The 24,685-nt window shown below is 35.7% G+C and overlaps 1 protein-coding gene across 7 annotated transcripts in view; it reads left to right on the forward strand.

The window, feature by feature from the left end:
- The first annotated feature begins 1,417 nt into the window (after window positions 1–1,417).
- Gpr174 (G protein-coupled receptor 174) overlaps window positions 1,418–24,685 on the forward strand; it is a 28,050-nt gene continuing 4,782 nt past the window's right edge. For 2 of the 7 annotated variants that reach the window (XR_006145559.1, XM_042668283.1), the window contains exons 1-4: window positions 1,623–1,824; window positions 10,287–10,378; window positions 11,914–11,968; window positions 12,057–12,099. The gene's annotated coding sequence lies outside the window, so the exon portion shown is untranslated. Of the gene's footprint in view, window positions 1,521–1,622; window positions 1,825–9,853; window positions 10,110–10,286; window positions 10,383–11,913; window positions 11,969–12,056; window positions 12,100–24,685 lie in introns of those variants that run through there. The other 5 variants (XM_042668284.1, XM_042668285.1, XM_042668287.1 and 2 more) reach the window with 5 other exon arrangements.

A 24,685-nucleotide genomic window follows, 5' to 3' on the forward strand; every position in this document is an offset into this window, starting at 1 on the left:
TATGTTAGAAACAATAGCAAGAAAGCAAAACCATTTGAGTCCTTATCTTCGGGTTCTTTTTGCCTAACACCACAGTTTAACCCTTGTTTTCACTGTACTTGATGTTGGTATAATTTGGGGAAGGGAAGGGAAAAAACAAATTGTTTAAATAAGGATACGTGGGGACTCATCCCAACAATGAGATATATAAGAAAATGTATAAGATGTATGTCGAAAAACGAACTTTACAACTTTGCGGGGTTGGGGGGGAGATGGGAGGGAAGGGATGGTAATGGAAACAAAGGAGGAGGCAACAATGCTTGATAAGAAATATACTCATGGGCTGGGAAGATGGCTCAGTGGTAAAGCGCTTGCCTTGCATGCATGAGGCCCTGGGTTCGATTCCTCAGCACCACATAAGCAAAAAAAAAAAAAAAAGAAATATTACCTTGCTCATGTAATTGTAACCACTTTGTACGGTATTTTCACAAATAAAAAAACTTATTAGTTAAAAAATCAGAACTCTCTGAGTAGTGCTTATAATGTACCACGTGTATAGGTCCTAATATTCAGCTGAACCTGCATTAATGTATTTCTTTTTTCCAAAGCCTATGTGAAGAATTCCCTTCTGCCTTGGAGGTACTACTTAGGTCCTAAACATTGCCTTCTCCCCTCTCTGGTGATGGTAGTGGTGGTGGTGGTAGTGTGTTGGATGCCTCATGTAGTATAGCACTTGGTTCTGGGGCTCCTGGGCTCTGGGATTCCTTGGAACATCATCTTCGAAAGCCTAAGTACGGGCTACAGAAGATCAGCCTCTTTTTATTCAATGTTCCCTGACCACTGGAAGAAAATGAGGGCTTCTTCCCATTTCCTGATCAGAGGGGCTCTGAGAGTAACAGAGTAGCTGAACAGGAAGTCGAAGATGGATTATAGTTCCAAATTCCTCTTATGAAGAGAGATATGCATTTCAACACTGGAATATTAGAGGTTTGTGTATTCAAGAAACCCCAGCCTAACCTCTCTATTTAGAACTACTTATGGACCATCCTTAGAGAAATGTCCACTTTGATACTGGAACCCAAGTGAGGAGCTACGAGAAAGGATCGTATTGAAGATTACAGTGTTCTGCTATCTATGGAAATGGCCAGAAGGGCCTAGTTTCTGCAAAGGATTCCATAAACAGTCTCCGTGTTATCACAAACTCAAAACTGAGTGCAACCACAGAAGTGTAAGACAACGCACTATGCCACTATAAATGGAAAGGAAGGTTTCTTCTGCTAAGTGTGAAGCTTTGCAGGTTCTGTGTACAGCATGTCTCATAGCTCTGCATCATTAATCAGAAAGAGGAGGGGGGAGAGAGGGAGAGAGAGAGAGAGAGAGAGAGAGAGAGAGAGAGAGAGAGAGAGAGAGAGAGAGAGAAAGAGAGAGAGAGCGCAAGCATGCTGCCCCCTGGAAAACGGAAATGTTCAGTGTGCACAGAGTAGCTTGCATATTTCACTGTGACATCTCACTACCATGTTTTCCAACATGGTAGTGGTTAGGTAATGCTGAAAATTTAATTTAATTTTTTTTCATTTGCGTTTCTCATTATATTTTTGGCTTTTTTGTTTTCTATTTACTCTTTTGTCTTTCCTCCCTTTATTTTTTCTGTCTTTCTCTCTTTCTTCTCTCTCCTCTTTCTGGTCTTCTTTCTTTTTTCTTTTTCTTGGTCATAAAGGAGGATTGGATTGGTTATTCTCAGAACAGGGAGTCAGAGCTGATGCACAGATCAGTAACATCCTGGTTGGAGTGGCTGTCGAATGAGTTTTTTGAGACCTCTGGAGAAAACAGAAAGAAACTGAAACGGTAAGCTCCAATTTTTAATGCACAATTAGCTTTCATCTCTATCTTTCACCTTTGATATCTAGAATTATAGTCTTTACACCAGATTTTGGATAATTTATAAGATGTAAGGGTACTTATGGACATAATGATTTTGGACAATCCTCACATCACATTTATTTGGCATTTGCACAAACAAAAATATAATAATGTACATAACTCCATTGGTGTTGGAGAAAATAGCTCTGTGATCATTTGTAATTTAACCTGTTCCCTATTAAGTAATTTTATTTTCATGAATGTGCAAGGTTGTATCTACTCTTTGTCATAATACTTTATGAATGATATTTTCTTTTATCTGTGGAATGGTTAAAATGGTGAACTTTGTGTGCTTTTCAAAGAAAATGATGATTTTTTTAAATGAGAGCTGTAGTACCTCAAGACTTTTACCAACATAAAGGCAGTCTTTTATCAGCCTGTATAAGTTGCATGTTTTCACTGTAAAAAATGATTTGTTTTAATTTATGGTAGCTGTAGAGATTCTGCTTTTAAAGAAAACATACTGTAAGAAAAACACGTTTATGGCATACAGGAAATAAGAAAGGCAACAGTCACAGTTCCTCTATTTTTCATAGATAAGCTGCCTTTATCAGAGTAAGGAATCAGCATATTTAAAAACCAACAATGGATAAAATGACCGGATTAAATTTACATTTTAGATACTCATAATTGGTTTAGTTTGTTTTTGAAAAAAAATGTAAGTGAAATTGTTTTGTAGTTTATTTTGTTATTGCTTGTTTGCACTCAAAGAAGGAAATATTTTAAAAGCTTTCTTTTTAACTTCAAAACAAAGATAAGATCAGTGGCATGCAACTGACAGGAACCACACTTAGGGATTAAAAGAAAGGAAAAGATAGATTTCTACTTGAGATAAGGGTAAGATAAAGGAGGTGGCAATATTATCAAACTGAGTATTAAATCTCAAATAAGTTTTCTGTTCCTTTGCTATGAACAGTGATGTTCATGGGTTTTATTTATATTGATTTAATCTTTCCAGATAAAAAGTTTCATAATTTTATTGAATAAGCAGGACTGTCTAAGAGAGTTTGGATTATTCAACAAAGAAGTATATCTTTCATCTAGTTTATCTCAGGCATAGAGGCAATGGTATCAGTCTCACAGGTGGGAGTCAAGTTCTTTAGCTCAGAGAAAGTTTCTACCAGCCACACTGGCAGGTATTTGAATCTCATAAAAACTATCCTCGATGAGAATTTGTTCAAGAGGAGGTATTAATTTCAGAAAATGTTCTCTGTACTTACGAACCAATTGCACTGACCTGTCCTGTTTATAGTAATATTTTTGTGGAAAAATGCAGCAAGTGTCCCTATACTTCAAGGGGCTGTTATAATACCATATTGAATATTATAAAGGCAAATAAATACTAAGTTGGATATTGACTCCTCCAAATAGCTCACTGAATTTCACCTGTATCCTTAGGAATGAATAAACTTATTATCTCCCTCTATAGTAGGAAACTAAAATAGAAGTAAGCCTCTGTCTTCATTTTACAGACACTTTTAGCACCAATCAAATAGAACTCTTTGGGAATTTAACTCCTTTTCCTGATCCTTACCCAGTCCTAGGAAGAGAAGCAATTGATGGTCCCATTTCTCTTGCCCACATCACTAATAAAATGAATAATAATAATAAAAGAATCTATTTGTCACAGGCTATAGTCCTGTCATTCAAGGGTGCACAGGCAATCAGCTGAGACTCTTTTCTGTTTTGGGAAGTAAAATAGATTGAAATTTTTCTTTTTATTTGCTTGCATCTAAACTACACATTTGTCCTAATCTCTGGCAGAGTCTTCTATATATAATTTGGGGCCCTTTGCTCTTTAAACCCCAGTGTGTCAAAGATTAAGTTATAAAAAAGAAAGCAAATAGTTTTTGAAAAGCTCTAACCTTATCTTTTTTATATAACATCAGGTTAATATAGGTGATATTACTCTGATAAAGGAAAAATATCACGACTGTGCATATTATCTTCTAAAACCCATTTTTAATATGTAATATTCCTCCTCAAACATAATTGCAATGAAAACAAGGGCTATGTTGTATATGTCTCTTGTTGTTACCAATAATACAACAGAAAATGAAATAGCTGGGCACTGGTGGATCACCCCTATAATCTTAGCCATTCAGAAGGTTGATACTTATGGATCATGGTTTGAAATCAGACTGGGTAGGAAAGTCCATTGAAAATCCAATTAACCACCAAAAAGACAGAAGTGGAGCTTTGGCTCGAGTGGTACAGTGCCAACCTTGAGCAAAAAAAGTTAAGGGCAGAGTACAGGCCTTGAGTTCAGAAAGAGAAGAAAAAAGAAGAAAGAGAGGGATGGAGAGAAGGAGGAAGGAAGGAAGGAAAGAAAGAAAGAAAGAATAAAGGAACAAAGGAAGGAAGGTTGATTGAATAGAAATAAAGTATTTCAGCTATGTTTTTATAATCCTCATTTTATTCTCTAGTTTAAATATTTTATCCACCCTCCTCTTAAGTTTACCAAGTCTAGATCTGATAAAAAGAAACACTGGTTTTGAAGTTAGTGCATTTTGACTACATCTATTACTAATTTTCTTGATTGTGAAGTAGAAAGGAATAAACATGACAATAGGTTGTAGCTTTTTCATACTGAAACAACATACCACAATAGAAAGAGCCTTAATAACCATGAAAATTTAGTTTTCAATAAAATGATTTTAAAGAAGAGCAATGAGAACCAAGGCAATAAGGAACTATTGTCTTTAACATCAGTTTCCCATCTACAAACCGAGGAAAATAATCAAATTTCATAATGTAAGACATCTTTCCCAATGTTTTATACATCATAAATATACAATATATAAAAATAACTATTATCCTTGATGATTGAGCACCTCAAATCAAACTTAAGGCTAATCCTAGATAGCTTCAAAAACTCTACTAGCTCCTGGATTCCATTGGAGTGCTCAATCATCAAGGATAATAATTATTTTTAATAAATTCAGCCAAAGTCATTGCTAGAAAGGTACTTGATTTAGCATAGGGCACAAATTCTATAGAGAGAAAATGAAGGAAAATTAGCTCAAGGATGGCCAGAATCTGATGTTGACCTGGAACTGACAGCAAGCTTTGGGAATGCTTTGAAGTCTACATTTAGAAATGTGTTGATTTCTAAAAATTCGTAAGTATACTCCCAAAAGCCTAAACCATCCTAGAAAACTTTGATTATTTTTCCCTTGCTATGTGAGAAAACAAGTCAAAATCTTAGAACTCTCTTTAAAACAAAGGGAAGTCAGCATGCTTAGGAGGGAGATGAACAAATCCAATCTAATTTACACTCCAAAAATGTTAAAGCCTAAATATAATTTCACACCCACAAGAAAGGTATGTGAAATCACAACTTTCTTTTGCAAATGATTTTTAGATATGAAAATGTGTTAACTTTATTTTTAATTAATATGTTGAATTTTTCCAGGAAAAAAAGATAATAAAGTTATCACCACTTCTTTGAAGATGAATATGAATATTCATCTGTTCAAAGTAACAATTGGGTTAATGCATGCAAATGTGACTAAATTAGACATAAATTTTCAAAGAAGCATTGTACAGTTTTTAGAGGAAACTCTATTAGAATGACTTAACATCAACTTTCATTTTTATGTGTTTAAAATATGCCCAAATCTTCAGCCGTGTATATCATTAAATAAAAAGGGTTGCAGACATCAACTGTATCTGAATTCAGCTCTAAACAATTTGCCTAAAGGAGGCATTACTACATTGTGGAGGAACTAGCACAATTATTCCACATTTCCATATTATCCAAGTATTGGTTTAGCCTGGTATTTGACACTAGCCATAGATATTTGTCCCACGGCCCAGAGATAGCGTAACTTATGTGGTAGGTAATCAACCTTAACATTTCTTCCCTTTTGGACAGAGATTTTCAAATACCCAGAGGTTAGCAATACCCAGAGGTTAATTTGAAATTTCCCAAGTGATTCTCCTCCTAGGAAAGTCGTAAACAAACACACAGATGATATCTCTTACAACTGGAACTTAGGACCAAGGTGGTTATTACAAAGTAATTTTATGTGGCTTCCTTCAGCACCTGAAAATATTATGCTTGATCAAGTTTGCAGCTTAAAGAGCAAAATAGTTATAAGTTGTGTAGGTGAATAAATGAAAAAGAGAATGTTAGTTATATGGATCATTGAAATGACTGCTTTTGCAGATGCCTCATGAAAAATTCCAACTACTTTGAGGTCTAACATGCATCTGTATCCTAAATACAAATTTCTATAGAATTTAAAATCTGACCTACTCAGTGTAGAACTTGTTTTGTGTTTTATTATTTTATTTTTCTTAGTTTGATCTGTTGGCTCATTACTGCCAGTCTACAAGTTTCAGAGGGCTGAGGGCTCATATCTCCATAATTTTTAATCATCTGTGATATCCACCACGGTGATCTCATTTATAGAAAGACATTACTAATCTCAGTACACCATTCTTTCATTCTAGCTTGTGAGTTTAGTAAACTGTATCAGCAGCAAAGGAGTCAAAGAGGACAAAGTATGTCTGCCCTGTTGTAGTTACCTTATTCCTTCCAGTCTTCAACACCACTGGAAATGGATGGACTCAATATAAAGAATGTACAATTTTTATGTTTGCATTTGGGAGAAGTGTGGCTAGGGAAAGATGGGAGAGAGGAATAAGTGGTGATTTCTTGGACATGCAGTAAGACTATTTATTGTTTACTTACTAAAGAAAATAGGAAGGATAGTGTATTGTCTGATTTAGAAAACTGATAGCTCTTAGCAATGTAAAGGTCACATTCAAATGGTTTGACTATGTGAAGGAAAGTGAAATACCCACAGACATACTAGAAAATGTACAGTCAGATAAGGTGATGTGAATAAGGGAACACAAGGGTTTGGCATCAAAACTGAGGTCCTGGACCTGGCTCAGCTGTTACTTTGTAATGTGATTTAGGATGAATCATTTACTTTCATTGTGCTTCAGTGGTCTTGTTTGTAAAAGCAAAAAATATGATAAGGATTTATAGGATATCAAAAATCATTTGGAAAGTTTCTTTTATAAGCATACTTTAGCTGTAAATGGATTTCAGTGTGGCACTTCCACACAAGCATACAATGAGCTCTGATCTTTTTAACCTTTCCCCTCCACTCTTTCTCATCTCCCTTCCTACTTCCCAGAATGATTTCAGGTGCTTTGTTTTTCACACATTCATTTGAAGTATATCAATCATTTAATAAGATTAATAAAGTTTAATTTCATTTGAAATGCACAATCAGTTCTGTTAGCAAATGAGAAATTATTATAAGACTCATTGAATCATTATCCGAATACCATGAGGCTTATTAATAAAAACAGCCTGCTATCTCAAGTGTCACATACATAGAAGTTAACTGAACTTGTTGAATTAGTCCATGTATAGGTGGCTGAACCGGTCTTAGTGGTTCAAATTTGAGGGGTTCGGGCTATCTGTAACTTCTCCTTTACTCATCTCCCATGATTCTCTTTTTGTGTCCCATGATTCTTTTTGTGTCTGGATTTGAAATGGTCCTTATGAGTATTTAAAGAAGGCTGCTGGAAAAATGCCAGAATTGTCCTTGTGAAGATTATAGACATGATCTTCTAATCCTAACATTAATGTATCACATTAAATCCACTGATCATATTTCAATAGTTTAGAAATTAAGAGTAGAGACACTAGTCCTAAGGTACATTCTGATGAGGAGCAGTCTATGATAGGAACAAGTCTGTGCCAACTAGGAAAGTCTGCTTAATAATGACTTTTGGATTGGATCATGGGGATCCAGGCCATGAGGGCTGTGGTATGGGAATTCTCAGGTTTCTAGTAGTGATGCACAGATGATATGCACACATATCCTTCCCTTTCCTTCATATCCTTATCTAAAATTGAGCCCATGAGTCAAATTAAACTTTCTACTAGGTTTAGACTATCAGAGTTCAATGTAACATGGATAATCTAGTCCAACTCCCTTATCTTGCACACAAAAAATTGAAGAGAAAGAATATTCCCAAGCTCACATCACTAACTGTTAAGACCAGGAGTAGAAACCAGGTGTCCTTTAACTCTGATCAGTGCTCTTTCCCTTTCACATTGTCTACTTTCAGGCTAACTTGTCTAGAGTTGGAAAGAACAAATAAAGCAGAAGAGTTTTAGGGTATATGGCTATTCTAGAGATACAATGGCAGTGAGCTACTAAGCTAGAATCATATTTTGATATGTAGCCTAATTCCTGTTTATAAAATATGAGAAATGAATTGAATAAAAATAAAAATTACCTATCAATATCCACCATTTCAATAAAATGTGTTTTAATCACCCAGCTAAGTTTGTTTAGTATTTCTGATGAACTTGTGATAATACTCAGTCACTGAACTCTGTCCTTGTGGACTATTATGCAAGTTTGTCTTCACATATCATCTGGACCATTCAGGTGATGCTTGAGCAGTTCTGGTTCTGCCTTTACACACAATTAGCGATCAGCAGGACTCAGAACTTTGGTCATTTCTAATTCCCTGCCTAAGTTTCCTCAATGGAAAGATACTTTTGATTTTGAGCCTCAGTTAATGACTTTGGGCTATATACCCTCTTCTTGAGCTTTTTTTCTAATACTTTCTAGCACCTTCTCAGAGACAGTTTTTTTTTTAATTTTTGTTTTTGTTCTTGAACTTTTTTTGTCGGTCGTGAGGCTTGAACTCTGTGCCTGGGTGTTGTCCCTCAGCTCTTCAGCTCAAGGCTAGCGCTCTCTGACTTGAGCACCAATTTTTCCTGCTTGAGTGGTACTGAGGAATTGAACCCAGTGCCTCATGCATGCAAGGCAAACACTCAAACACTGAGCCACCTTCCTAGCCCATGTTCTTAAACTTTTTGAAATAAGGCCTCACCTTTAGCCCAAGTTGGCCTCAATCTCGTCATTACTCCTACATCCACCTTCTGAGTGCTGAGATTAGAGGTGAATGCCACCACATCCAACACACACACACACACACACACACACACACACACACTTTTATTTTATTCTCACCACTACTTTTGCTTTCTCAGGTCTTTTCAAAACATTTTTGAGGTTTCAGTGTGCCTAGTACTGTATTTACCAGGTACCATAAGAGTGGGAGGGAGGGGAGAAAGGAAATGGAGAGGCAAGGGAGAGGGGGGGGAGGAGGAGGAGGAGGAAGAGGAGGAGGAGGAGGAGGGGGAGGGAGAGGGGGAGGGGGAGGAGGAGGAGGAAGAGGAGGAGGAGGAGGAAGAAGGAAGGAAGGAAGGAAGGAAGGAAGGAAGGAAGGAAGGAAGGAAGGAAGGAAGGAAGAAGAGTCCCTAGGTTAAGTGATTTTTAGACTCATGTCTTTTTGAAAGAAAAATCTCAGAGTCTAGATGAGATGCAATTTATGAAATGGACTAATTTGAACATTTGTGAATGTGAAAGCTGTGGCAATACTTTTCTTCCCTTGCACTTTCATGTTCTCCCTACTCCTTTGTAGGATCCTTTCCCAAAACATATCATGGGATCTAGTAGCTGCTCAGGTAATCCCACCATATGCCTTACTTAATATTTTCTCCCTCTGTGTTCTTTTATTCCCATCTTGCTACCAAGCAAAACAAATTTCATTTTATATTTCATTCCCCTGGACTTTCTAAAGTGTAATCCACCTCAACTGATTATAGTTAATAGGATAATGTATAGGCAGTACTTTAGTATTTTCACTTTTTAAGGAGGTCACTAGAGACAGTAGCTTCAAGGATAGATTCTATAAGGAGCAAGGATATTTCAGGCATGGTTTCAAACCTCAGCAGCAGATCATTAGTTAAATTGTAACAGTGAGAGAATTGGGTGGGGTGTAGTTTTGGTTCCCGTAAATCACCCCATATGTAGGAAGCTATTTCAAAGTATTGTGGCGTATGTAAAGTATCTGTGTGTATAAATTAGTCTTCCAAAATCAGCTACGCTGTCAAATAAGGGCCAGTAGGGTCTCCCTCCCTGTGTACTTAATAATCAGTGAGACAGTTGTCATGAGAATGCCTCAGGAAAATATGCTGACCTGGATAAAGAAGGCTTCTATCTTTAACTGTGTTGAGAGTTTGACTGGGGGTTGTCGGATTTTTCTAGGATAGCTCATCATAGTTAAGAGCTCCTTGTGACCAGGGAGTGACTTGTGAACCCTGCCACTGACATTCCTACTTTCTCTCACTCTTCCCAAAGACCAAAAAGAGATGTCAGATGGTAAAAGGATTGCCATTCACTCCACTTTGTTAGTGCTAAGGGCTAAATGTAACTCTCTATACTCTCCTTTGCCCATGGTAATCGATTTCTAGGGTCTCAGTATATACCCGTTAAAATTTCCCCATGGGAACACCTCTTCTGCGCTATATGTGATCACTTGTTTCTGTGTTCTTTCAGGCATGAATAAATCAATCCAGCCAGATTTCCATCGCTTCCTCAGGACACTTTATTGACCTGATTAAGGAGTTCCATCAGCACTGCAGTAAACAGTAGGTACTAAATTATGGCTTTAACTTGTGTTTCAGCATTCTTTCTGAAACAAAGCACTTACTTTGTGGTTCCTGGACAAGTATCAATAGTCTCATTTAGCTGCCTATTTACATATTTTACGGGTCTGCTTGATAGATTATCAGGTAATGGCCAGGTTCTAACAGCCAAAATAAGTGATCTTATACAATATGAAAAGCTGTACTTCCTGAAGTATTGGCTAAAATGTGTTAACTGTGGCATTTTAATAGTGTTCTACTGAATTACATTGGGGCCTGGTTAACAAAGTAAAATTAATCATGCTGATCTTATCTTTGTTTTACAAAGCAATATGGTGTTTGTCATGCATATTTACACTTTGTCACTTTGTAAAAACAATGCATTTTAATATAATTTAATTGTGTTATTGATTTTGTTACTAAGAATAGTTCTTTATTCATTTTAACTTGGCCCTAATTTTATGAGCTGTCTTTCTTAGGTTTCAAAAATGAATGAAAGATCCAGGTACTTAGGCTTTACTTACATTTTGAAAATGTATAAATTAAATACATAGTTTCAATGTTAAACAGAGCATGTGCTTCTCAACCAGTACATGTTGACCACTTTACATACAGACTATAAGATGAAATATGGGAGGTTGATGAAAGGTATATCATTTGCTGAAAATGTAGGTGAATCAAATGACAGGCAAGTGTTTACTGATTGCTAAGTCTCAGGTTGGAGAGAGGTTTGGAAGACAGAAATTTCAGCCTGAGAGTGTTTGTAATGTTTGTCTTTATCCTCTTACACTGGCTGCCTGATCTTAGAAGGATTTTACTGCTACACCAGTCTATCTATGATTGTTAGAGACACATTTAGTACTTGAGCCCAGTTTTGAAAATCATGAGCAAAATCACCCCAGACCACTTAAACCTGCAGAGATAAGCTTATCCAAAGGTTAGACTTTATCCATAGATCAAGATGCATTGTATCCATAAAGTTCTTTGTTGAATGGCAACTCATTTAAATAAAAAATTGTATATATATTGTATATATATACATGTATACATATATTAGACAATCTGCTGCCAGTGTTTATTCATACCATCAGTTATTTTATAGTTTAAAGTACAATAATTTGTTCATTTTATTTAATATGTTTACATGACACTGTAGGATCTTGTAAATAGTAACAACTACTCATAAAAGTAGTTATTGTATTATTTCATGAGATAAGGCAATTGAGATAGAAATGTTTAAGGAACTTAACCAAAGTTACAGAGAACAGGTGAAAAATTCATGAACTCCACCTAAATGAATCTCATGATGTGGCTAGTCACAATTTGAACTAGTGAGGAAAACTAAGAAAATGCTGCAAATAATGCCATTTGCTGAAATTTTCTTTTTTGATTTATTATCACTAATTTTGATTTCATACACCTTTCTTTGGCTTTCTCACAAGTATATTTAAGGGAAAAGAATTTGAAATAAATAAATAAATAGCAAGCAAATACATAAATTATTTTTAAACTAACCCTAATCCAAAATAATTCCATAGGTTTATAGGTGTCCAGGAGTCCAGAATTGAATTTAAAATGGATAGTAACATACAGGTAAGCCATTAGCCAGTGGAAGAAATACAATCAAACAAAAGAGCAAGTATATTTAACAATAAAGAACATTATCTTTTCTCACCTGCAGGTTTTGGGGACTAGTGCCAGTCCAACGTATTTTCAGATACTCGGTGAGTCCTCAGGCTATAGTGGGGGAGGGACTTGTAACTTCCTGCCCTATGAAGGCAGCAGTCTATGGTAGAAAAAGTAAAAATAGCGCCACATTGCCACAAAGAGGTACTCTCTATTTCATTTTCATGTATGTGAGTAGAGAGGAGGAGGTGAAGCACTTTCTTTTTTTAAAAATCTGATTTTTTTCAACTTGATTTCTCTTGATTTTACTTTCTTTGATCAGAGTACAATGTGTCTGTGAAAAGTAAATCTCAAGAGTTGATATCTTAAAAAGCACAGTGACTGTGCTTTTGAGTTACATATTTTGCATAAGCTTATGGCATGCTGAAAACATCGTAAATATCCAGATGGGTGTTTTAAAAAGGTTCTGTGACCTTGATGTTTTTACTTTGTTGTCTTGCTTGTTATTGAAGCTTTTTGTTTACTTCTGAAATACTTAAGTTAGCACATTGTGATTATTTGGGGAAAGCTATAGTTTCCAGCCCACTTATTTTCAACCACTGGCAGAGGAACCATAAAGAGGAGCAAATTTTCTTGTTGGAGGTAGGTGCGAGGGGTCAAGCCTCTAAATAAAATCATCTGAATATACCTTTCAATAAATAAAAAAAGAAAAGTGTTATTTGGAAGAAAAATTCCTGTGGTCAATACCAGTAATTAAAATGATAGCTTTAAAAAAATAAAATGATAGCTTTTAAAGATTGTATTGTAAAGTTTATTCAGGTGTGAAGAATTGAAAAGAATGGTTCTAAAAATGTATAGCCACATTTATGCTTTTTCATTTAACAGGCATTTTCTAAAAATCCCCTAATGGGTTTAAGTTCGAGGTGTTGTAGGAGAGACACAGATGAAGAAGAAAATGTCTTCATTCTCAAAGAGATTATGATCTAGACGTATAGATGACTAACTATGCAATCAAATAGGATGTAATATGTCAGACTCTGTTAACAAAATCAGGAACATACTGTGGCTATTGCAGAAAGCAGGGTTCTTATAATATTTCCACACATGCACACAGTGCACTTTCAGCTAATTTGCCTCCTTTACCATATTCTTACTCCTTCCTTGAATCCCCACATACTATGAATGCTTTCTAATACCAAATAAAACTGAACCAAAGAAAGGAGGGCTAACTCACTTGGGATGACCAAGTAATCTAGGAGGAAAGGAGATGATCCTTTCAAGAATTTTCATCAAGCCAAGCACTGGTGGCTCAAATCTGTAATCCTAGCTACTTAGGAGGCTGAAACCTGGAGGATAGAAATTCGGGCCAACCCAGAAAGAAAAGTCAGTGGGACTCCACCTCCAATTAACCAACAAAAAGTAAAATTAGAGTCATGGCTCAAGTGGTAGAGCAGTAGCTGTGTGCAAGCCATTCTAGTGAGAGTATGAGACACTGAGTTCAAAACTCAGTGCCGGCAAACAATAAAGGATTTTTATTCTAGTGTATTGTATGTATATATGAATATGTCAAAATTAATCCTTTTGAATGAACTAATTGTGCTAATAAAGTGAGGAAAAAGAAGGTGATGATATTTACACAGTATCAATATACTTAGTCATTGAAATGTATACTTAAAGTTATTGTGATGTATACTTTGTTTACAGGAATAAAAATTCTTTAAAATTAGTAGTGTTAAAATTATGTTTCAAATTTTGTTTCACCTCAGTGTGAGAAAGAAAATAATGATGGGAAACTGTAACATAAGGATGTTAAAGCTCAAGTCATAGACCTTGACAGCAAAGTGAATATTGTGTGCCAGGATAAATAGCATAGTGTAAAACCAGGACATTTGGAAAGCTAGAAAGGGAGAAGAGGGCCTTGAATATTTTCTGTTTAGGTCTCTATAGTGTGAACAGTTGATGGATTTGGCACACTTCATGAAATGCTGTAAATTATTTCTGTCTGATACAGATAACTGTAGAAATATGTCAGTATAAAATAAGAAAGTCGTGCTAATTAACATAATAAAAGGGAAGTACTGTATGGCTATTGGTCATGTCAAAATGTTATAAACAGAGATAAAGCATGAATATTTATTTATCATTCTGAAGTAATTGTGGATGTTACTGATTTCATGTTGGAAAGGCATATACAAAACTCACTTGCCAATGTGAGTTCATTATTTTCTTGCCTATAGTTATTTTTGGCGGGGAGGGGTCCGGTCATGGGGCCTGAACTCTGGGCCTGGGCACTGTCCCTCAGCTCTTCAGCTCAAGGCTAGTGCTCTACCACTTGAGCCACAGCGCCACTTCCGGCTTTTTGCTGTTTGCTTATGTGGTGCTGGGGAATCGAACCCAGGGCCTCATGCATATAAGGCAAGCACTCTGCCACTGAGCCACCTTCCCAGCCCCTTGCCTAAAGTTTTTAGATTGATGTTATCTAGCTATTTGAATTAGCCTAGAGTAGAAGCTAATAATATCTTTTTTGGAAAGCATCTACAAAATATTGAGAAGAAAGTTTCTTAGATGCTTTTTTAACTTAAAGTATGGTCTTCAAGAATGGCTGATGTATTTTCTTTTAAAGCCAAAGAACAGTCATATAAAATGTTGGTCCAACAATCAGTCTTTCACTAGAATTCCTATCTTAACTTGCGTTAGTTTTCACCACACTGAAATAAGTAGAGTCACATAAAATTTTAAAAAATGTTGCAAATAATGCAACTCAATGAAAAAATACTTAGTGACAGAGTACTATTCAATGAACACAAGCATGCAAAAATCTAGTCACATTATTCCTATTCATGAAGCTTCAAGGCTTGGCTTGACCCCAGAGTGGATATGGGATCTTTTTCAACACTTCATAACTGTCCTAAAGGAGAGGGAAAATTGTTGTGAATCTAGTACCTAGTGATGTTTTGTGGAAAGAAGAGTGTGTGTCATATAAAAGAGACCCATCTGATTCACTTTTCGCCATTTCTTTTCAATCAATAATTTAATATCATCTCAGAAAAATATACTAACAGTTATAATGAGGATTTATGATATTATTTAATGTTTTGTGCTTTATATCTGGAGCACTGTAGGATGGTATCTGAGTAGCTATGTCATTACCTAGGTTCGTGCATCATAGGTACAATTGGGTTGCCATAAGTAGCTTTGCTTTGAAGTTAATCTGTCTACCTTACCTCTATAAGGGGTGGTTTCAGGAAAATGGATACTTAACCTTTTAATACTTTACAGTCATAGCTCTGTTCTTAAATATGGTTGTTTTCAAAGGAAGAAGAGGCTGGGCAGTATATGCATTGACAGCAGTGTGTCACCCTTTCTGCTTCTATGTAAACCTAGAGGCCATGTATGGAGTTGCTATCAATGGTAAACAATCAGTCAAGGAGTCTGGCTATCTTTTGTCACTTTTAGTGATGCTCCAGTGACAGAGACCAGGAAGATGCTTCTGAGTACCAAAGGCTGTCAAAATCACTTTGTTTGCTTTTGCTAATCAGGAAGAAGGAGAAATGTAGGACCATAATTCTGGTTCCTGGCACGTTGTTACTGCTTATAAATTTTAGAGGCTATTTTCTGGAGTGAAACTAGTAGCCAACTCTTTATAGTCTTGTTTAATTGATGGGATCCATTCATGATTCACATGAAACATGATAGAAATTTGAGAAGTAATGGACTAGAATCCTATTTCGTGGAAATATTTTCTAGTTAATATTAATTTATTTTTTATGTTTTTATTGTAAAAATACTGTACACAGGGGTTACAGTTACATGAGTAAATAATGAGTACATTTCCTATCGAACATAGTTGCCTCCTCCTTTGTTTTTCCCTTACCATCCCTTCTCTCCCCACCTCTCCAACTTCTCCCTCCCCCCCCCCCCCCCCCCCCCCCCCCGCAAAGTTGTAAAGTTTGTTTTCAACATAGTGTCTTGTACATCTCATTGTTACAATGGGTCAACCTGTATCCTTATTTAAGCATTTTGTTATTTCCTTTCCCCTCCTCCAATTAGAAAAATGTATATACAAGATGCAGGGAACGGGAATCAAATATAGTGAAAACAGGGATTATACCGTGGGAGAAGAACATACAAAAGAAACAAAAAAAATCACATAGTACATTTTAAATATGTTAAAAACAATAGCAAGAAAGAAGAAAAAAACAGTTGTGTCCCTACCCTGTGGTTCATTTCACTTAACATCATCTTATATGGTCATATTACATAGCTTTTGACCTTTTTGGTTTGTTCTAGACATATACTAGTTATTGCAAATAAGGGAAACCATGGGACCTATGTTTCTTTGGGCCTGGCTTACTTCACTTAATATATTTTTCCCCCAAGTCTTTCCATTTCCTAACAAATGGGTGATGTCATTGTTTCTGCCGAAGGCATAGAATTCCATTTTGTGTGTGTGTGTGTATGTGTGTGTGTGTGTGTGTGTGTGTGTGTGTGTGTATACACCACATTTTCTTGATCCATTCATGTACTGAGGAGCATTATGGAAATTTTTTAAAGTAATAACTGAGGGCACCATGTACATTTAGAAGTAAATAATTCATTGTTATCACCTGTGTTTTAATATTTTAACTCAAATAATTTTCCATGAAGATTTTTGTGAAACTAAATATCTCACTGTCTGTTTGAAGGATTGTATATTATTGTTTTTCTCTTTAAAATGAAATGCTATAGACTTTGGAAAATATGTGGAGATAATTTTTCCAAATATAAATAAGGCAAAAGGAACTGTGGAAATAAAAGGTACAATGCACAAATAACAGCAAACCGTGATACAGTAAATAAGCTGCTAAAAGAAAAACCATATGAAAGCTCTGGGATCTATTATACAAGTTTCAGAAACTTTTGTGTGTGTGTGTGTGTGTGTGTGTGTGTGTGTGTGTGTGGTTCTGACAATCACTGGGAAAGGCTACCCACTTTGATTTTCTGGGCTTGATCTTTAAAGGTAAGAGTCAGGCATTCCCAGCCTGAACACTCTCGACAAGGTGAAAATCTTATCCTTAAGGTGAAATTCTCATCCTTAGGGAAGAGGAGATTGGACCCAGCAAACAAGAAGGAAGGAAGGTTTTCCTTTTTTGTTGTTAATGGAAAGCTTTTGTCCCTGAAAATTCACACTACATTAGGTAACTAGCTCTGGGTTAAAGCTCCAAGGACAAATTTTATTTTCCACTCTACCCTTGCTCTATCAGGCTTCATAAGGTTGGTTTATTCCTCTACTTTCACAGGCTATTAATCCTGTGGAGCAGTGGATAGGGCACATTCTCAAAGAGAAATTGCAAGAAGAACTGCAAAAAAAGTGAAAAGCGCCAGAAGGATCTGATTATCTTGGACCTTAGTTTATTTTATGTAAGCTTGGAAGCTCATAACTCTCCTTTAAAAAATTCTCCTTCTTGTCCAAATGTTCATGTCTGGTTTGAGACACAAGGTGCACATTCAGAAAAGCTGAGGAAAATCCCTACAGCTCTGTCAGCCCAGAGAACAGGAAATACATACAGTTTTCCCACTGTAACATAACTTGTGATCTTCTCATCACTTTTACAAAGTAAAAATATTTGAACTTTAATATGTAGAATAGAACTTTGTAAAATAGTGGCTTGTCTTCCAAGAAAAAATGAGTTGGAAATCAGACACAGAGTGGTAAAATCAGAAGACATTAATAGCCAGATTTTTTTGGTTACATGTAATTCTAAACTGTCTGCTCAGTGTTTTATAGCACCTATTAAAAGTAATTTAATACTTTCACTAGTTTTTAACTTTGTATAGACAATAAAAGCTTGAGATCCACTATGACACAGGTTAAACAATAGTGAACAAAATGAAAGTTTCTTCAAATGTTTACAAAAGAACTTAGCATATACAGATATAAAGGGATTGATTGGAATATACTGTAAGCATATATGAAAATGTGACCATGAAATCCACCCATATAACTAATGTATGTTAATTAAAGAGAAAGACCAAAAAGGGTCTTCTCATTATATCAAATTCTAGTCTAGATCTTAAATACACTTAAATGAATTTGGGCTTCTGCTACATGAAAAAAGTAGTTGAAGAAATATAAGCGAATGTAAAAGTCACCGTCTTGAGTGTCAAGTTTACAATTTTGTGGAATGGATGAGCATATTTCTGATATAAATAAAATGTTATGGGAATTTGCAAGTGGGTCTGACCAAAACCAGGTGGAGAATAATGAAACCTTTGTGGAGCAAATGACATTTTTTGATGTGGACTTCAGTGATGGGCAGGATACAGATGAAACAGAGCAATTTATACTAAAGAATAATTGAGAACATAGGCAATGGAGTTAGAAAAAAAAAGTTACTGCCAACAAAATCTCTAGTTTGTCTTTAGAGCCTATGGTATTATGTTCTAGAAGATTCTCAGATTTGAAGACTCACAGCTTTGATTCTATCCGAAGTTTGTTAAAATGTAGATCCCTTGGCTCCACCTCTTGGCAATTAAGATTGTGTCTGTCCAAGAATATGCAATTTTAACAAGCACGGCAGTTAGCTGAGGGAGCAGATTTTGAGAAAGTCAACCAAAAAAAAGGGAAATAATAAAAAAAATACACAACTATAAATTATGTGGTTAAGAACAAGACTCTGGGAGGTGGAAGCCGAATGAAAACAAACAGCCTAACATTTTTTATGGATGTTAGGGGGAGCATGGAATCAGGTAGTGGCTGCAGTACTGTTAGTGTTCAGTACAGTCTTGAATAGCCTTTGAGGTCATCCATCCATAATGTTACTGGGCTTCATTCACTGATGATTTAAGACTGAGTGACTGCCTTTTGGCTTTCTCCAAGTAATTAAAAGAGTACTTCTAGAGCAGAGGAACAAGAAACACTGTCTGCTGAAAAGGAAATGGGTTTCAGATCTCAGCAGAGACATTTAAACTCAGCAAAGTGAAAGAACTTCCTGGCAAAATGGCAACATTCACAATAACAACATTGTCTTCCCATGCATTTGTATGTATTTCCTCTGTTCAGGAGGTTAAACTATAGCGGATTCATAGAAGGTATTGAAGCTACAATGAATTGAAAATTTGAAGATGGCATCCAGGTGTGACATCACTCTAAAAAAAACAACAATTTGGAGCTGGGAAGATGGCTCAGTGGTAGAGCGCTCGCCTTGCATGCCTGAGGCCCTGGGTTTGATTCCTTAGCACCACATAAGCAAAAAGAAAAAAGCCAGAACTGGCGCTGTGGCTCAAGTGGTAAAGCGCTAGCCTTGAGCTGAAGAGCTGAGGGACAGAGTTCAGGCCCCACGACCGGACCCAAAAAAAACCAACAACAATAATTTTATGAAAGATTCAATAGGACAGATCTGAAAAGTACCATCTGAAAATCAAACAGACAAACACTTCCTGATGTGTTTACTTACTGCCATGTACAAGAATCCACCCTTTAATACAGTTGTACATGCAGTTGTTGGACACGTTTGTCAGGAAAACCATAAGCTAGGTGACCTAGGAAATTTTCAGAAATGAAAAAGAAGCCTTGAGAATTTCCATGTGTGCTGACTGGAATCAGAAAGTAACTGTTCAACTTTTTTCTATTCAATCTTTGTGATTACTTATGTGTCATAATGTTATAATGTGTCCTACACACATGTATACACTCATTCAGTGCCACATCATTTGAAGTAGCTTGTGGAATAAGGTCTACTTTTTCTTGATTTTCTAAACTTTAAAATAACATGTTGGCTCTTGAATATGTTGTTGTCTATGACATGAACTTACAAGGTTTCTGGGCAGAATTCCACATGCCAATATAATATCTTTGTTTGGAACTAATATATCTGATAAAACCAAGATTAAGAATTAGGTAATTTGATGATCTAGTACTTTGATAATTCCCTGTATTAAAACTTAAATACATATTTTATGGATGGGGGAAGTCTTTAGATATTATCAGCTAAAACTTAATAGGTTAAAAACAAACAGCCTTTTCCTCAGAGTGAGCTGTACTGAATGATACAAGCTTTCCCTGATATTCACTTGAATCAGGTTTCATCTGGATAAGCAACCAAAATGTGTGGAGCATATTTTTTAAACATAAAATTTAGTGAAGCTCAAGTTTTGACCAAACAGATATGTAGGCATAAGTATTAATACAACTTCCTGAAAGAATTTCATATGAAAGAAATCGTTTCTGACCTACAGATCACTGGAAATAAAGTATGATAAATTTGGGTCATTGATTTCTCTTTCTTTCTGATGTATTCCTCTTCCCAAATAACAAATTACAGTTGAGGAAGAATAGTCTGACTTTCCACTTAAATCATTTGGTATAGGAGTATAAGACAGAGACTGTACAAGGTGGATTTTTTGTTATGAAAGAATAATCTCAAAGAATAGTGACATTATTTAAATAGTGGTATGATTATCTAAGTATACTTAGATAAGTGTATTTTTATGCTAATTTTAGCCCACCTGACATAAGTTTTCCCCTGGTTGGAAGCCTCCTTCATCAACTTTTCCTACTAGAAAACAATTGTCCTTATATGAAGGTAAAACATCAACAATCTCTTAAGGGATCCAGAAGAAATTTAAGGGAGTAGCTTTATTCAGGAGCATTACAATTTTGCAGGCTAAAATATAATGATGAAAAATTCATGACATCAGAGTATCTTATATATGTGCATAAGACATCATAATAAAATACACTACCTTGTATAAATATATACTAATAAAATATTTTTAATGTGTGGCCAGTGAGGGAATAAATGACCAATAGAATGAGTTTAGGCTTTGCAACCTTTATACTCTTTATTTTTAGTTCACTGCATCAAATATGTTCTTAATAGTTTAAGTGTATCTTATGTGATTTCTCATGGTTTGCTGACTAATATCACATTTTTTCAGACCATATGACAATTATCATTCTGTTTCATTAGACTATAAGTTCCAGGAAAACAGAGGTTATATGAATTTTTTTGTTGTTGTCTATATTCCCAGAACCAAGCATGGTGCCTGGAAATTATAAATACTGAATAAATATTTTCTGAGTAAATATTTGATATATCTGCCATGTTCCAAGACATATTTTAGCAACCCTCCAAGGGGATACAAAGGTATATAGAGTCTACTGCGTAATGTCAAGGAGTTTCTGGACTTCCTATGTGGCAGTAAGGAGGCTAGTGGAATAACTAAGACACAGACACAAATCATCATAGCAAAAAGAAGAGAAAGTTAGATATAGCAGAGTTACAAATAGGGTTCAAACAAAGGGGCTAGCATAATGGTATTGAGTTGAGCACAAAATGTTTCAGGAAGAATAGGAAATGAGAAAAGTTTTTATCAATAGGTGAGATTGACAGGAAACAACAGATGTTCAGACTGAGGTAGCAGAATGATCAATCACTGTGAAAAGAAAAAAGGCAGTGTGAAGAATATGAGTTCAATTGGGCTGGAAAGCTGGCCATGTTAACAGAGTAGTATGACACAATGTTCTAGAGGTACATAGCTCTGTATTAGAAGCCATGTACTGCCAAACCACATGTCTGGCAGTTTGTGGGAAATATGGGGCCATGGATACTTTTTAAATAGGTTATATTAGAAAAAAATAAGATACTTTATGAAGAATGGTGGACAAAGATAAGCAATTGGGACAGTAAGTCATAAAAGCCTGCCTGATCTAGAGTAGAAAATAAAAATTTTAAACAGGAGAGTAATGGAGAGATATATACATAAATCTATCTATATATATATATATACATATATACATGTATGTGTGTAACAATATATTTATATAGTGAGTAAAATACATACCGAATGGAGTTGGGGATAACTGGGAGGGAGTTGCAGTTTTAAGTAGGAATAGCAAGGAAAATCATATTAAAAGATACCATTAGATTGTGTGTGTGTGTGTGTGTGTGTTTGTGTGTGTGTGTCTATAAATGTAGTATGAGGCTAGGTACAAAGTGAAGTCACTTAAATTTTGTTCTCATCAAATCTAAGTAAACAAGATAATAGAATAAACTGTAGTCTTCCATACTGATATTAGATACACAGAATTTATTCAATTTATAAATTAAAATTTATACCTTTTGACCATCATTTCCCCATTTCCATCCCATTCCTGGCAACCACCATTCTACTCTACTTCTATGACTTCCACTTTTATAGATCCAGAATATGTGAGAGATGATACAGTATTTGGTTTTGTCCCTGGTTTACTTCACCTAACATGATGTCCTTCATGTTGCAAATGACAGAATTTACTTCTTATTAAAGCTAAATAACATTCTGGTGTGTGTGTGTGTGTGTGTGTGTGTGTGTGTGTCTGTGTGTCTGTGTGTCTGTGTGTCTGTGTGTCTGTGTGTGTGCACGTACGCACGCGCACGTGCCAGCTTTTCTTTATGTATTCATGTATTCATCTGTTGATTGTTACTTAGCTTGATTCAGTATCTTGGCTGTTGGGAATAATATTTAAATGAGCATGGAGTGCAGATGTCTCTTGGAAACACTAATTTCCATTTCTTTTGCATACAGACACAGACAAGGATTGTAGGGACATATGTTATCTCTATTTTTAATTTTTTGAGGAACCCATGTGCTATTTATTTGGCATAATGGCTGTAACAATTTAGATTCCCACCCAAATATAGGATTTCCTACTCTCCCCATACTCACCAGCACTTGTAATCTTTTTTTTCCCCTTTCACCATAATCTTTTTTTGTTGTTGTGAAAATACTGTACAGAGGGTTTGTCTTTTAAAAATATATATCCTGGGGCTGGGAAGGTGGCTCAGTGGTAGAGTGCTCAGGGACAGTGCCCAGGCCCAGAGTTCAGGCCCCACAATGGATATATATATATATATATATACATACATACATACATATATATACATACATATATATACATACATACATATATATACATACATATATATACACACATACATATATATACATACATATATATACACACACATACGTATGTGTATATATATGTTTAAGTAGTTGTATGAAGGGGGTTTAGTTCCACATGTCAGTTTGTGAGTACAAAGCATTTTGATTACCCCTTCATCATTCTCCCCATCTCTCCTAAATTTATCCATCCCCTCAATTTTCCTAGTTCCATTTTCACACATATACACTGAATATTATGATTGCATTCTCCCTCCCACCCTCCTCTTCATTTGCCTACCCCTCTTTTCTTGATCTTAACATCCCTGAATTTTGTCTTTTTTAATGATAGTCATTCTTCAGAGTGAGATACCTCATAGTGGTTTCGATTTACGTTTCCCTTTTCATGTATCTGTTATCAGTGACCTGTTTTTCTGTGAAAATGATTTAAATATATATGTATATATATATATATATATATATATATATATATATATATATATATATATATATATATATAAGTTTAGGAGGTGAAGAACCTCAACTGTAACAACCCTTTCAGTAACTATTCTATCCTTCAGTTATTAAGTGTGTGTGTGTGTGTGTGTGTGTGTGTGTGTGTGTGTGTGTGTGTGTATCCCTGTCCTGGGGCTTGAATACAGGACATGAGCACTGTTCCTGAGCCTTTTTTGCTCAGAGCTAGTGCTCTACCTCTTAAGTCACACCTCCACTTCTGGGTTTTGGGTGAGTAATTGAAAATAAGGATCTCAAGACTTTGCTGACTAGCCTGGCTTTAAACCAACATCCTCAGGTCTCAACCTCCTGAGTAGATAGGATTACAGGCATGAGCCACCAGTACTTAGATTGACTTTTTTTTTTTAACACTATCTTTCTTATCCAAGAAATATAAGAAATCAAATATTCCATACTTCATCAAACTGAATGCGTAGTTCAGGTTACACATCAAGATCTTTAAATAAAGTGAGCATCACTGTATCTTTGAACAAAATATTCTATTTTAATTGCCAGGGAATTTACTTACCAGGCACTATAACAATAATGATTCCTTGAGGAGCTGAATGTTGTACACTTTAAACCACATGGATTTGATAATCCAAAGCAGGATGTTTCATAATTCTCATTTCATTTTTGTTCTTCCCACATATCTTTAAAGTCAGTTAAGTCCTCCTAGATTTCAGCAGCCTTGAGGCAACTATCCAAGTCCCTAAGCGAAAATTTGTTTACCTCAGAACAAGGGTCATGGATCCAGCTGAATCAACTTTCTGGGGATTTTGATTCTCTGTTCTGGTGCTATGGTCTGTTGTCTTGGATAATTAAGAGGTGACTAAATGACCCATGTAAATGGAAGTATTTAAAGAGAGGCTGGTTGCCCACTTATTTTCAGACATCTGGGAAGAATTTGGATCAAATCAATGGCCCCCAAATGATGGTTCAAGGACATATTCTGGGCTGGCTATATCCAAATCATATGGGAAGCTTTACAAAATACAAATTTTGGGCCCTACCCCAAGCATACTGAATCAGGATCTCTAGAGGAAACACCCGAAAAACTGTACTTTTTTTTCTAAACCTCCCCAGATGATTGTGAAAATCTATGAAGCTTGTGAAACAATAGTCTAGATTAGAGTTTCTTGTCTTAATATGCACAAGATTTTACCTGAGGGTTATTGTTAAAATATTGATTTTGATCCTGCAAGTCTGGTGAGGTTAAAGGGGCTGAAATATTTAATTTCTACCACCCCCCCATATAGCATTGGC

Source organism: Dipodomys spectabilis, unplaced genomic scaffold (genome assembly GCF_019054845.1).
Source record: "Dipodomys spectabilis isolate Male_0828 unplaced genomic scaffold, ASM1905484v1 ptg000424l, whole genome shotgun sequence".
NCBI classification, from domain to species: domain Eukaryota; kingdom Metazoa; phylum Chordata; class Mammalia; order Rodentia; family Heteromyidae; genus Dipodomys; species Dipodomys spectabilis.